The following is a 12,898-nucleotide window of genomic DNA, read 5'->3' as shown; positions in this document are numbered from 1 at the left end:
AATTAAGAGTCAACAAAGAAAGCAAAATACGATAAACAAAAATTATAGCAGATAACCTCATGAGTCCACAGAGTAAAAAGCACTCCTTTGCCTTGCAAAACACATTGCTAGGAAAGAGGAGACCAAGATTAAGAAGGAGGTTAAACTAGAAATCCCCACAAAAAAAAAAAAAAAAAAAGCCATGTTCTGTTACAGAAGTGTCAGTTAATGTGATTTGGCTCAAGAAGATTCTTAGTTATTTATCAAGCTTTTTTCTCAGAGGAAGCATCACTTAAACACTCCAACTAGCAACTGTAACAAGAACACTACGCAATGTAATATTTTGATAGCTGGCTTCTTCTCCGCTTACTAAAAAATAGTATTTTTAAGAAAGTCATAGAACTCCATTTGTATCTTTAAAAAGAGTGCATCTAAACCCTTAATTTCATCTACAATATCTAGCAAATTATCCAATAAACAATAGATATAAGTACATCATCAACTCCATAAGAACAACAGTAATGCTGGCTTCATATTTTAGAAGAAAGGCCCACAGGAAAAAAAAAAAGCACATAAGAGATTGTTAAAATTGTCAGGTTCTTGTACAACCCAGTTAGAGAGGAGCAACTAGAAGTGGGAGAATTTGTGGACTTACAAATAAAAGAGCTCCGGTTCCTATTTCTCTTTCCTGAAATTCTCAGCTTTACTGTTTTTTGACCCTTGACATCATGTTTTGGTCTGTTTGTCCTAAGTTATGCCACCCCAAATCCACTAACCTCAGTGTAGAATATGAGAATCAGAGGAAATCAAATGAATTTATCAAGCAATATGTTTCATTAATGTGCTTATTTTTTCTGTGTATCACATTTTTAAAATGTGTAACAGCCTGCCAAAAGATATTCTCAAGACCAAACTACATGGACCACTACAATTCTCATCAGAAGTTTGCAATGCACCCTGCATCTACAGCACTTAATTGTCAGTAACTGTTTACACTATGGCTACTACGCAGTAGTATTTCAGGTCACATGCCAATGACCTCTCTAGGATCTCTGCTGCTGAGTAAAATCATATATTTTGTCAAAGACCACTGCAAACGTTCCAGTTTGACTTATTTTGCAAGTTAAATTGGAATATGCAAGGTGTGTCATCTACAGCATGACTTTAATCTGGCATAAAGAATGCAAGTAAAGTAGTTCTGATATGAAAGGTGGCACTACTGCAGGGGAGGTGCTGTTCCCTGGCTACATTAACTGAATGAAGATTATTAATAAACTGTTTATGAAAGTGAAGTTGACCTCTTAGAATATGATAAATGACAGAAGAAGTTCAATAAAGGAAAATAAATAATGATGCACCTTTAAACATAGTACACATAAGCCTACACATGTGCAAACAGCATGGGGTAACTTCCTGGCCAGATTTTCATCTGTCTGGCAAAAGATACTGTCAAAAAGAAAGGGTCCTTCAGAAGAAATCTGAAATTCAGTATTTCAAGACTGTACCATATACAGAAATTACTAGTAAATTTTCAAAGCCTTGTCATGTTATACCTACAAGTTGTCTGAATTCCAGTTTTTCACAATCTGCTACATTTTCATTTAAGTATAATGCAAGAAAAAAAAATTGCAATGCTCTTACTCAAACAGTATGATTTGCAAGTTCTTGTATCAAAAAGCAAAGTAAAAATATAAAGTGAAAGCGAGAACATTAAAATTTAGGAAATGCTATTGTTCATACACTGTAATTAATGTATAGCCCACTCACTTTAACTGTACAATTAAAAATAATTTCATAAATGCTTCAGCATAGAGAATGCATTAACAAAATACAAGGATTGTATTTCTGGGGGTGTCTAATTTCTGTATTTCAGTGTCTTGGCAGATCAGAAGAAATACTGGTGGAAAGGCCTTCTGAACTCTGCTTTGCTGAGTTCACTCTTAAGGACAGCATATGCAAAAACTAACTGGTCAAAAAGCAGAAAGAAGAGAAAATGATACTACAAAAAAAAAGAAAAAAGGGGCTGTTTAGTCAGGTTGTTTTTTCCCTCCCCAGAAAGCTGCCAGGCATGCAAATGAAACCACGGATCCTATAACCAACACTTGTTTTAGCTTTTGTGCCTAAGATTGTTAAATCAGAAAGACCAGTCCCACAACATCCTCAGCCAAGCTGAGTCCCTGCTCCACGTGAGAGCAGTTCTTAACACACACAAAAGAAAATGAATTTTTTCTTCCTAAAGGCTTTTTTTCCTTTTCCTAGGAAACAACTGTACAGTCTTTTCTCAAAATTCAACAATGTCAAACTATCAGAAAAAGCTCAAAGAGACATTAACACATTCCAAAGTTCTTACAAAATAAGGGCAGCAAGGAATGCAATTACAGGAGGTAATTCCTGTTTCTTCTGTAATATGAATGTGTGCTCTATGTCCTGTGGTCTATTGTCAAGAGAAGTGTAAGATGGTACTCTATAATTGTTATCACTGAATTGTGGTTTCAAACAACATGAAATGAAACCTACCTTTATAGTATGAAGATCTTAGCTGATATCTCTTTCTTCCTTAGTCTTATCATTATTTACAGCAATTCTGAGCAGTAGGGCCTCCTATTTACTCAGCTGGAAATACGGTGTGCTTCATATCTGCAATACTCAACCCTTCTGACAGGCATCAGGAAAGCTTAACATCACCTTTCAACCTTACTTCAATCCAGCCATTTCATGTGCTCTTTTACTTTGTCTGGACACTTAGACTAGCTCGTAGTTGCTGCGACCAACTCTAATGCGGGAGTTTTTATGAAATGGCAGGGAAGTAACTGGCTCCCCAGCTATAAGCAACCTGATGAAAAGTTTACTGCTCACCAAATACTGACTGAAGACAAATTTATCTATAACTTTTCCTTATTCTGCCCCCACTCCAGTTAAAAAAGAGTATCAATAATACAAATGTTTCTCACTAATCACTACAGCACATGTTATATATTTACTTTTTAAAATACAAGTGTCTTCCTCCAAATAACCCTACCAATCCATGTTATGCACAATTTTCAGTTCCCTACTAACAAAAAAAACAGCCCCAGAAGGGGGTAACAACTACTTTTCTGATCCTATATGGCAAAGTAGCGCCAAAGTCAGATGCTGTGGAATATAACTACACTGTAAAAACAATACAATTATTCCCCTGTTATATTTCATAATTTGAGTAAATTAAAGCAAAATGTTCAGTGCTTACACCAATCAGCAGCAGTAAATTCCAGTAAAACCAGTTTAATTTGGACTGCTATTTTGCATAAAATGTTAGTGTTTAAGTAATGAAGAATTTGGTTGTTTGGGTTTCATGCAGTTGATTTTATTTTACATTGCATTGCAGAAAATCTGAGCCAAAGGAGCAGGGTAGAACACAGCTGAGTTTGTGGGCACATATGTCTGGTTTTTGACATCAAAGAGTGTTTGAAAATACAAGCCAAACTTATTTGCCTATAAGACTTGAAAAGAATATTCACCAATCTGATTCAATTCTAACGATTGACATGATTACAGCTCCAGGCAATGAGTTGGTCACACAGCCTAACAGCAGCAGCAAAATTAATGGAAGACAGGAATGGAATAATGAGAGTTTGTTAGTTACTTAGACCTCAGAGATCTTGAATTCCACAATTTCTGGTTGGCATCGTGTACTGAATCACAGAAACATCCCAGGAGAACAAAACCAATAATAAACCACACTGCATCATAAGATACCCACTCTGACTACCAAACAATTAATTCAAACCAATGCAGTTTTGAGGATGTAACAGCAAAGTATCTAAAGCTAAAATAATAAAGTGCTGGATATAATAAAGCCATTTCAGAGTGACAGTTATGAATCATTAAACTTGGAACAAGCAAACTCTTACTACACTGAACACCGAGGTAAAGTCGGCCTTGCTCTTGCTGTCTCTGAGGTTACATGATAGATTTTAACAATTGCTCAATGGCTAAGCAGACAAGAGTCATCACATATCTGCTTCTTGGTAACCAGAAGGATACCAACTGGTCAAAAATATTCACTCAGGCAAAAAGGTACCGGTCTAATACAGACAAACAGGGAGCCCCCTTTAACTTGCTAGCAGGGCAAGTAGTGCATGGGTGGCTTAGAGAAGTTGTAGCTGTACACTTGTATTCCTCTTTCAGTGGCTATACATACATGCTTTTCTTAAGTCTGGTTGCATGCTGATGAAGACTCTGGCATAGAAACTGGAAATAGAAAAAAGAAAGCTCATTTTGGCAACAGGAGGCCTTCCTGAAAGCATAGTAACTGAACTCTGACACTACTCAGATTCTCTGAATCAACAGAGGCCATTCAATTTGACATCTGTTCAGCAAAGCTAATCACATTCAATGTTTAAACTTTAGAGTAGACAGTGAGATGAATTAGAAATCTGAATTCTTAGCAAGTAGAAGAGGAAACTATTGGCAAGTTTTTAAAAGCCAAAAATTCCCAAGGTTCCCTTACATGAAGAAAATTTGAGATGTTTGCTTTGGAGTTTTAACCTTCCACTCAGGAGACATACACTGTCCCGTTAGTTGTCAAAACAAGTAAACTACTGTCCTAACACCTCCAGTACTTGAAGCCTACTTTGCTTTGCAAATCAATTATTAAAACTGTTCTCTCAAGAAAAACAGATCCTTTCCCCATTTTTTTCTTCATTTATAGCACTACAAGTGGACTATTTTACAAAACAAGCATTATTCCAATGAAGCAAATTAGCTGAGGTAGGTAAATCACAAACTCATTGACAGTAAGTTTTATGAAAAATTAAGTAGCTGACATAGAGCAACATTATCATGAGCCTCTTACTCAAACACTGCTGTATTTCTCAGCATGACACAGGCAAAACTTTGTTTCTGAGGTATAAAGAGACTCCTGATTAAATCTTCATTCTTCAGTGTACCAGGATTTATTCTTCTTTATATAAACTCAAATTATTATATTTAATGCTGAAAAATGTTAATTTTCTGCCTAAATTCACCAAATTACAGATGGGATTTCCTTACAACTCTTTGTTGTTTCCAATTTCTTTTAAAATAAAGTGCAACACATTCTTTTGGTTGAAATTAATTGCACTACTATTCCAGTCCCCAGAGTAGGCATCTGAACAGCACCACTCTTAAAAAATTTCCATTTTAACATATGGTTAGTATTTTGGAATGATCTTAATCCACAGTCATAAAATTCCACATAATTGCCTGAGTCTTAATGGCCTTAGGCTTTGAATACAATCCGGGGTCTTTGAACACTGCCTGTCACTTTTAGTGCTTGAGTATTGACATTGTATCTCTTTTAGGTTCTTTTCAGCCCTTTAATGACTATGCCAATTAATAATGCATCATTCTCTCTCCTCTAGGTAATTTTAATTGCTGTAATTTATGTCCCTAGACAATTCTTGCACTACAGATGGAATCTATACTACTGTAGTGAGTTAGAAGATCACACTCTCAAGGTCCTTAGCAGATAAACAACAGAATTTCAAGTTTATAGACATCTATAATTGACATCAATTACTGTTCAAGGAAACAAATAATGATATTACAGGTAATAAACAGATCACTTTTATGTTCTGGAGCAGTGTGGACTTCCCCAGTAAGGCTTTGACAATTAATTGTAGCTTCATAGTGCTTTATGAAGATACTCAGATGCCTTGAACGGGAAAAATCCACCGAAAATTAGCAAATATAGAGGTCACATACTTCTTCAGTGAGGCCTATACCGTCACATAGATATTCTCAGAAACACACGAATGCTACCTCTGAGGTAGTATTAGAAGGCAGCATAAACACTCAGGCTTAAAGCCTGAGACAGTGCACAAGACCAACTTCAGCTTTTTATTAAAACATGCTAGCAAAGCTCATGGGCACAAAAATAAAGCAAAAAGAAAAAGTGTTTATCACTAATCTCTATTCAGCTCTACAGACAGCTCAAAATGAAGGGTATAATCATGAACTGTGTCCCATATTAGATTATTATTCAGTTCATCCCCTTGCCAGTATTAGGGCTGCTCCGTAAATCATATTCCAGTGGTTTGCTTAGTACAGCTTACATTGATCCATAGCCCTGTGAAGTTCAATCCCTCTGTTTTTACTGTTATCTCCTCATACTTTCAATCCACTTCATCAAAACCATCAAGCTCCTTGTGCCAGTGATTTCCACTTCCCTTCCAAAGCCAAGCATCTTTCTGGCCTAAAGCATCACACCCTAGTCTCGTTAATTATTTTTCTGAAGCACATTGGCCCCATTCACCTCTGTCCAATGGACATAGAAACATTAAGAGAGCCTACAACCTGTGTGTGCTTTTAACTATGCATGGTACTACCCATTCAATTTACCCAGCAGAACCTCACACTGTACTAGAATACTTTCTCAAGTGCATCCAAACCCATTAAAGATGTATTAAAAATGTCAGCTTTGGACCAAATCATATTTCCCCTTTCATGGAGGATGACAGGCCAGATGAATGGTTCAACTTCAAAAATGTCAGAAATTCATGAAAAGAGATGTGAGTGGCTAACTTGCTTGCCACCTCAGTAGACAAATATATACACTGGATTTAACTTACTCCTACCTGGAGTTCACCAGAACACTATTGCAGATTACTTTAAGACTAGTCACCCCTCCAAGGGTTGAGTGTTGTACTGAATGAGACTAAAGATCCTGGACATAATTCGCTATTTCTACTATTGATATAAGTACTATATTTCATTCAAATGACTGCCCTCAAGCACAGTAATAACTGTAATTCTTGCATAACAAATGTGCACCTGGTTAAATAATCAAATTCACCTCTACAAGTGTCACAGCCGGTGCAAATTGTCCCAGTCATCTTTAACTGATCCTTTCTCTTTAGACACACTGCTGTTTTTAACAGGTGAGATGACTAAATGAAAGATAAACTGACAAGCAAAACTTGCTGTGGCTAGCAATACTTATATCATTATTCAATTTCCAAGCACCCACTGAAGAATTTCTGAAACAGTACACATTTTTAATTAGTTTATAGTGAGCTCTATTGTTGCATGTTATCCTCAGAACTCATCTAAAACACTCCATAAATGTACAGGCACAAGTAAACAGAAAAAGGTAAAATCCTTTATCACCCCGGTAATACATGTCAAGCCAAAGCATGCCAACCTACACAGGTGACATCCATCATTCTTCTTCATTTCTAGAAATTATCAATTTACACCTGCAGACAAAGTTTGGATCTAATGACTTCATTACCATCAAACTCATTTTGAATTTTTTTTTTTTGTGCCATACATCTGACAAACTTCCTACTGTTGAGAACTGTCATAGTAGATGAGTCAGTTAAGAGGTATATACCTTATACTCATATCTTATTTAGCACTGCAGTATTTCTTTTTAATGTCATGTACTGTATCTTATTCTCAAGTTGGGGAAAAGCTCAGCTTCATATTCATATCTGCTCATAGGTCTGATGACTCCTTCTAGTTTTCCCTCTAAGGCATAAAATGTGCAGAGATGTACCTTCTCTCATGTCTTTCAGAAGAAATATCCTATTCCATTCTCTGCTACCTTCTTTTAATCCCACACACTCACCTCCTTCTCCACTTTTCAATCTCTAATAACAAATGCATGGCCAATAGACACTTTTCTTTCAGAACTGTATCTGGGGATAGCCAACATGTCAGACCCACAAAATGAACTAACGCCTTTTTCTTTCCACATAAAAAATTCCCCTTCCCCCAAGCTGACAAACTGGGATCTTTTCTTCACAGAGCTAGTCTCTGCAAACTGCTAACAGAAACAAGACATCTTCAAAGAGAAATAGTCTAAAGAGGCAAGAGTAAATGCCTTTTCTTTTCCTATTGAATTATCCCAGTGAAACTGTACTGAAGTCACTTGACTCCAAATTAATGCCATATTCTATTCTTGTCTTAGCATAAGTAGATTGAATTTGGTATTAAACTCATGGGTTTAACAGCTACCTTTCTTCTTATCTTCCAAATCAAGAATATCTTTCCATACAGAAAGCTTTCCAGCTCCAGAGTTTTACTTGGCCAGTTGGGTGTTATAGAAGAGTGAAATTTGCAGGCATCAAGACAACTGGATGGTGAAAAAAAAAATCCAAATTATTTGACATATATTCAAGGACTGAAACAACAAAACCTAATTCAATAAATTCAACACAGCCATGCTTTATTCTTTCTATAAACATTCTCAAAAAGACATTAGCATTGCATTTGGTTTAGGAAAACACTCTGGTATAAGTTTCTTTTTTCAGCCTTAAGCATTTTCAGTACCTGAGGAGATCACAATGTCTTGTTAAATTCTTCCAGGAAGAAAAGTGGATTGACAGAAGTTACTTGAATTCTGCACTCTGTGTTGAAAACTGCTTGGCAGATGAATTGTTGTCCTTCTTACAACAATTATGGAGCACAAAGAGAAGCAAAGAGAAAAAGAGGCAGATAATTAAAAGCTTGGTACTTTGTTTCAGAGTTTTTAAGTATATTATTTAAAAAGAAAACCATAACAGGATGGATTTGAATACATTAAATATGTACTCAAATCTTGGGTATAGTAATGGAATCAGTACCCATAAAGAGCCAGCACTAATTTCCTGTAGTCCTTACCTCTAAAGCTGTATGGCAATTTACATTTTAACTTTTGAGAGGAAGGTTTTTGAAATTATATCCATTAGGCTAAACAACTTGATTCATTAATGTCATTAACAGACAACTTGCAGTCATGTTTAAAAGATCAAAACTTAGGTTTTTTTTTTTTTACATATTTGCCTTTTAAATACAAATCTAGTCTCAAAATAACAGTTTTTTCCATTAGTGTTTACACTTCAAACAGAACTATTTTCAAGCACAAATATAGGAGATGAGCTTCTTCATATCATTCTTATACAATAGAATATTTATGCAAAGTGTTTTCAGTCCTTTGAGACAAACAGCGGTAGTATCTGAAGTGTCCTAAAGTGCCCACAATGCAGGCAGTGGCAATTAACCTTCCTGCAAGTGTCAAAGTGCACTGAAGAAAGAAATCAAACAAGAGCCGAATCTCTGACAAGTTCAGTTAAGTAATTGAAATTAGGACCATTACAGAGATAATTTCTTTTCTATAAACAGAGATATTATTTATTATTATATTCATCAAGTAGTATATGAAATCTTTGATGATAATTCAAAACATTTTAAAAACTCTTTTCCCTTTTTGCAAATTTACATGCAATGAGAGTCCTATTCAGTGAAGAGAATTTCCAAAGTTTCTTTCTGAAATACCGTTTCAGAAATGTTTTAACATTTTCCTTTTTTTGTCGTTCTCATGCTTCCCTACTTCTACCTTAAAAAGTTAATCAGAGTTCATTATATTGTGAGGCACTCAGAAATTACTTGTGATAAATGAATGCATGACATCAGATTGCCCCATCCACAAGAGGGCAAAATTACTTTTACTCACAAAACTTAACCTGAACACATACCACATGAGAACATTAACCAGAACACGGTATATTTTTCTTACCCCGTCTTAAAGGAATTAAGGTTCAGCCTTTGATCTGAAAAAGTTGTTCTTGGCTTAATAGCAGCAACTGCACATTTGCAGAAATTAACAGAAACATCAGATATATCTATACATTAATAGCTTCTCTCATTGATTTCTTTTTAATCACAAAGGATATAACTGAGGTTAGGATTTGAAATATATGAAAAGCATACTCCCAAGCTCTTTAAAAAGTTTGCAATCTGGTTCTTTTCAACCACTAACCAAGAGAAGCAATTCCCTTATAAATTTATGAATAAGGGAATTACACTGTGTGTAATTCCAATCTTCTCAGTCACAGTTGTTTTTTTCCTCTAGCAGTAGGAATACTTGGAGTTGAAATAGGGAAAGGACCCATGGAGACCACCGCCAAGTCTGAAATCCTGTTAAACAGCTAACAATACCAAAACTAACAGACCCTGACAGAATAAGCTCATAAAAAGAAAGACCAGGGACTAAGCTGTAGAGCACTTTAACTGCCTTTATACATAGAACTCCCTGTACTCTCAGATGACTGACAGAAAAAGTTCTCATTTTCAAGATGCTCCACTCAGTTAAGAAAGAAGGATTTAATATCTTACAACTTAAAATTCCTTTTGTTTCAACTTAATTTTCAAGACAATCAAAACAAGACAGAGGCTGATATTCTACATCATCTGCTGCCATTAAAAGAAAACCGAAACAAAAATCCCAGGAAAATACAGGACACATTTTCATAATTTAAGTTTAGGCACAAAGCCACATTGTAACAACATAACAAACCACAACTTGGTATTATTTCTACAGATTCACTCCTTTTTTCACCTTTATGAAAGGAGAAGGGCTGCAGTGCCCAGTAGTATTCAATGTGGTGGATCTCTTACATACATGCCCTTAAAATAGAGGAAAAAATTAGTTTAACCACAAGGTAGAATATATGCAAAGTCCCATCTGAATGGCAGTGGTTTCACAGCAAGCAACACTGCTTGTACAGTCCTGTCTCAGGAATGTTTTTATTATGTTCAATGGGATTTACAGGTAACAAGGAAATGTGGACAGATAAAAGGGTATGCCAGTTCTTCCCAGTTGGTGCAGGTAGATGATTTCGAGCAAAATTGCAGAACATACCCATGGCATCCACTGAGCAAAGACACTGCTTATTTGGTGCAGTGCTCTAAGCCACCTGACTGAACAGAGCAAGCTCCCAAAAATCTGTTAATGGAAATGTCTCCCGTCCCTCTAGATATTGCATATTTTTAACATATGATCATCAAGAAGTGATTCTTATGTCATAAAAAGTCCCAAAACAAGACAAGTGTCTGCACAAGTGTCCTGTAACAGCCCAAAATTCCACGTTCCCCTGCCAAACCCATCTCTCTACATGGACAACAAAGGACTCAGGATTGCTGTAGAAGTGTTTGTCTGCTTTTTGCAGAGCATTCGAAAAGTTGTTTCTAGCTGTTCTTGTTGCTGCCACAGGCAAAACAAAAAATAAGTAAGGATTTTATCTCCAAAGGAAATTTGTGCTAAAAACTTCTAGGAACAGACAGCGCAGAAAGGATTGGCTCTAGAACAGCTCTTTCTCAAGGCTTCACCCTGTAAGTGCTCGGTGCTCTAATTGTCAGAAAATGCTCAGGTTGTTTTGGATTATACATTACTTAACAGATCTGTGACATAGACAGGATGAACTGCTACTATGAATGGGTGTGAATAACCATTCTACATTTTTTAGCTGATTATTGTATAACTTCACTTCCTTAAAAAAAACATATATATTTCATGGATGAGCCCACCCAGGTGCCAGAGAATGCCATTTACATCAGAAAAGTTGTACTCTGATCTGCCCTTAGACAGATCTTCATTATTATTTTATGGTTATATTCAAATTTATTTGCATAACACATCCATTCAATAATAGAATTGCATCAGTTGCAAACTTCCCTAACAGCATCTGTACTGGTTCTAGCTTAATTTAAAGCATGAAAAAGAGGGGAGTTCCTGGGAAGCTGCCAGCAGTAATGTCCTGCACTTTAAGCAAATAGTTTGTTTCCTCCACAGGAGACAGATCAATACTCAAGAAACAAAAACAAAATCAAGAAAAGCTAAAAGCTTAGTCATGTAAATCAGGGGGGAAGAAAAGTAAAAGAAAGCTCCTCATTGGCATTCTACAACTTCTGCAGACCCCCATGGCCCATTAGTTAATTTCTGTTAAAACACAGAGCTCTGGAATGATAAATGCCAGTGGCACATTTCTAAAGGTTTGTGGTTACTGAAATAAACATGTCCCTGTTCCCAGGACACCAAGAGACAGAAAATTAACCAGAGGTTAACTGGGTCATTAGCTATAGCACAATATAGGTCACTGCAGATTTAATTTAGTTTGTATTCGGCTAAAGAATCAAATACAGCAACCAGTTCTCACAGCAGGAAAGCACGTAACTTATCAGCATGCTGATGTATCTTAGATACCAGGGCACCATGCCTGTCATGACTCATATCACTTTTAACTGATGTCACATTATTTTGATGAATCAAAATACAGCGTCTACACAAACATGCATACAACTTAAATGGTTCTGAATTTAAGTATTCACATACATGCACAAATACTGAATATTAAACATCGAAGATTTCCCTCCAAAACAGGGTTGGCAAGAAAGTAGTCAAGACACAAGCCTAAACAAAAAAAAAAAAGTCATGTGGGTTGAGAAAAAACCCAAAACATTAGGTTTTAATGAGTTTGATCACCACCTAAATAACATATATAAGTATTTTTTCACTATACAGTCCCTTATGAACAACATACCTCAGCAGCTCTAACATGAGAAGCCCAAATGCTGAAAGAATTGATAATACTAAATAAAAATTTAGAACCTGTTTGAACTCCACAGATGTGCATCAGTCTGCCCTAAAGAAGAGGATTTTGAAAGACTGCATGAATTATCAAGAATCCTGTATAATGTATTTCAAACCAGCGGGGTCGATTTACTTTTTTAAAGCAGATTGATCTTAAGGCCTTCAAACAGAATTAGACAGAATAAAACAGTAAATGGATTTAAGCAAGCACTTTAAGACCTTGAATTCTCCACAGTAAAATTTTTATTATAAGTGTGTAGCTCTCCTAGAATTCAGAGACATCTAGCACCTGCATTAGTAACTTATAAACCTAACTTCATGCAGAGGTACAGAAATGTGGCTCGTGAGTTCTCTTGCCAAAACTTGCATCAAGATCAGAATTGGGGGGGGAAAAAAAAAATCAGCGTTTAACAAAACTCCATTCCATAGTACTATTCAGTCTAGATTCATAATCACATGAATGTACAATTTCTGCAGCACAGGGTTTCTAGAGCAGATGATGTAAAACATTACACCATTTAGATATCAGAAGAACCACCAAGCAAA

The 12,898-nt window shown here is 36.0% G+C and overlaps 1 protein-coding gene across 2 annotated transcripts in view; it reads right to left on the bottom strand.

The window, feature by feature from the left end:
* SULF2 (sulfatase 2) overlaps positions 1 to 12,898 on the bottom strand; it is a 79,495-nt gene that overhangs the window by 61,257 nt on the left and 5,340 nt on the right. Inside the window, exon 2 of one of the 2 annotated variants that reach the window (XM_018917473.3) lies at positions 8,275 to 8,387. The exons of the other annotated variant lie outside the window; for it this stretch is intronic. The gene's annotated coding sequence lies outside the window, so the exon portion shown is untranslated. The remainder of the gene's footprint in view (positions 1 to 8,274; positions 8,388 to 12,898) is intronic. 2 annotated transcript variants of the gene reach the window in all.

This window comes from Serinus canaria, chromosome 20 (assembly GCF_022539315.1).
Source record: "Serinus canaria isolate serCan28SL12 chromosome 20, serCan2020, whole genome shotgun sequence".
NCBI classification, from domain to species: Eukaryota; Metazoa; Chordata; class Aves; order Passeriformes; family Fringillidae; genus Serinus; species Serinus canaria.
The sequence above is the reverse complement of the archived record's forward strand: the minus strand, read 5'-3'. Positions and strand labels throughout refer to the sequence as shown.